Here is a 3,222-nt window from a genome sequence, read left to right as displayed (position 1 = left end):
ACAAAATTTGTCGCCCCGCCCTCGGGTAAAGCAATTTCGGCTCAACGACCTAGTCTTTAACTCACGACGAGTTTAGAAATCATTTTTTAAACTTAATGAATTAAAGTAAATTTTGTTTTTAAAATCACACAAAACTTAAAAGCATATTAATTTCATATAAAACCTAAAAAAAAACAAAAATTCAGAATGGGGGGAGAAAACTAGTTCTTTAGTGTCTGCTAGCGGAAAAGACCAATCGAATTCCATTCTCGGAACTACACGAGAACAGAACAACTAACTACAAACAGCATTTTCTTTTTAGAATATTTGAATCTCCTCACACTTAGGTAGATGTGGTGTCAAAATTGTGATTAACTTCATCGTTAATTTCTCTTGGTCCATAATCAACTTGCATATCCGTGACTTTTTCTTTAAGCCATTGGTCGGATTCCTGTGTAATATCCACAATTTCAACTAGTTTCTCCTTTTCTTTAGGTGATAGATTGGATACTAACCGGTTACATAACTTAAAGTTCCCCTTGGTTCTAGCATCGCGAATCCGTTTAATAAGTTTCTTCATTGAACTATTAATAACGGGATTATTTAATTTCGTATCAACAACGGGGTTCTTTGTTATCAAGTCATCATTAGGTTTTACTTCATTTTCCCCACACTTAGGCGTTTTATTATTATTAAGCACTACCGTTGGAGTTGGTAAAACAACATGGTTGTTACCAATCGTTTTTGCTGGTTCAATGGTTTTGGTTGGTGGAGATTTAGACTTTCGAATCATAAAGGTGATCGATTTGTTACCACTACTAAGTGTCATTCTTCCATTTCCTACATCAAATAACGCCCCGGTGGACGCTAAGAATGGCCGACCTAAAATTAGAGGAATGTTTGGGTCCTCTTCTATGTCAATGACAATGAATTCGACTAGAAAGGTTAAATTACCTACTTGAATGGGTAGGTTGTCAGCAATTCCAACTGGGTGCTTAATGGTTTGATCAAAGAGTCGAACACTCATATCCGTTGGACTTAACTTACCTACACCTAATCTCTTATATAAGGAAAGAGGCATAACACTTACACTCGCACCTAAATCTGCTAGTGCATCATACATGACACAATCACTAAGTAGACAAGGAACAATAAATTCACCCGGATCACCTACCCTAGGTGGAGGTTTTGGTGTAACTGTCTTCACCGGGTTTATATTTACGGCTTTTGTTTCTTGCACTTTCTTATTCTTTTTCTTCTTCTTCTTTCCAGAGGTATCACAATCTTTATTACCTATCACTTGCTCATACTCAACTCCTTTTCTTGGAAACGGGATGGGTGGTTTGTATGGTGCCACCATTGGTTTTACATACTCGGGTGGTGGTGGTGTAACTTCTTCATTGTTACTCTCATCTAAAACCTTCCCATCTTCTGGTGCTGGTTTTTCAGAATTCGTTGAAACCATATTAACATTCTCATTCCGAGGATTTACTTCAGTATTACTCGGTAGCTTTCCTTGTTCCCTCTCACTCATCATGCTAGCAAGAGTACCTACGTGTTTTTCTAGATTCAAAATGGAAGCTTGTTGAGTTCTTAATGACTGATCAAACCTCTCGTTCGTTTGGGTTTGAGTTTCAATAAATTGTGTTTGAGATTCAACTAGCTTAAATACCACGTCTTCCATATTTGACTTTTTCTCTTCGGTTTGTTGTGGTGGTTTATACAAGCCATGTCTTTGTGGATTGAAAGTGTTGTTTTGAGTTGGTTGGTTATTCGAACCTTGTTGGTTATACGAGTTGTTGTTGGGTCCGTTTGGATTGTAAAGAATGTTTTGATTTCGATTGAAGTTTAACTTTGGCGGTTGATAATTATTTCCAGGCCTTTGGTTCATATAAGAAACATTCTCTCGTTGTTCCATCGTTGGTTCAATGTGACAATCTTTCAATAAGTGTGGTTCACCGCATTGCTCACAACTGATTCGTATTGCGTGAATATCTTTATTCATCTTTTCCATTCGTCTTTCGAAAGCATCTATTTTTGCGGAAACGGAATCAAAGTCATGGCTAGAATCGGCTCTAGCCGCTTTAGATGATCGAAAGATATCTTTTTCTTGGTGCCACTCATGCGAGTGGGAGGCTGTGTTATCAATAATTTTGTAAGCTTCAGTTGCGGTTTTCTTCATAATGGATCCACCAGCGGTTATGTCGATGTCTTTTCGTGTGGCGATGTCTACGCCTTTATAGAAGATTTGTACTATTTGAAAAGTATCTAATCCGTGTTGAGGACATCCTCTCAACATCCTTCCGAATCTTGTCCACGCCTCATATAATGTTTCATTTGGATTTTGCGCGAACGTAACAATTTCTCCTTGAAGTCTCACGGCTTTGGATGCCGGAAAGAATCGTTTAAGAAATTTTTCAACTAAAACATCCCATGTGTCAATCGCCCCTTCAGGTAACGATTCTAACCAATCTTTGGCTTCTCCCTTTAAAGTCCAGGGAAACAACATGAGATAGATCTGTTCATCCTCCACTTCTCGGATTTTGAATAGTGTACAAATTCTTTTAAACGTACGAAGGTGTTCGTTTGGGTCTTCATTCGGCGTACCACTATATTGGCACTGATTAGTTACCATGTGTAGAATTTGTCCTTTAATTTCATAATCTGACGCATTAACTTCTGGTTTAATAATGGCATGACCTTGGCCCGTGCGTTTAGCCCTCATTCGATCTTCCATACTTAGAGGTTCTAGATTTTCCATGATTGGAAGTGTTGTATCTGAATCACTAGAGGTTTCTGATTTAATGGTTTCTTCCTCAACAATCTCTGTTTGAATGATTGGTGGTTCCGGAGGAATAATTAATGGATCAGGGTCTCGGAATTGTCCCTGAGTATTCTCCGGATTCTCAATTGTGATATTGGTTTCAAAAACTGGATTATCGGAAATTTGAGTTGAAGTACTCGGTCGACTTGATGACGAGTCTAAAGAAAAATCAACGGCAGCTATATTTGTTAAACGATGTCTTGATCGAGTTACAGGTGGTGAACGTACAAAAGGTGGTGAACGTCTTGCTCGGTGCATTCACTGAATATCCTATTAGTTTTAAAAAGGAAAGAAAAATTATAATAAGTTATCCAACCAATAGACTTTTCTGATTTTGCCCACGTTTCGAATAGCCAAAAGATGCAGCAGAGGGGCAGGATTCGTTTGGTCTCAATATAATTGAGGACTGTTTGGCTCCA

The sequence above is a fragment of the Rutidosis leptorrhynchoides genome, chromosome 4, assembly GCF_046630445.1.
Source record: "Rutidosis leptorrhynchoides isolate AG116_Rl617_1_P2 chromosome 4, CSIRO_AGI_Rlap_v1, whole genome shotgun sequence".
Taxonomy (NCBI): Eukaryota; Viridiplantae; Streptophyta; class Magnoliopsida; order Asterales; family Asteraceae; genus Rutidosis; species Rutidosis leptorrhynchoides.
This window is presented reverse-complemented; position numbering follows the sequence as displayed.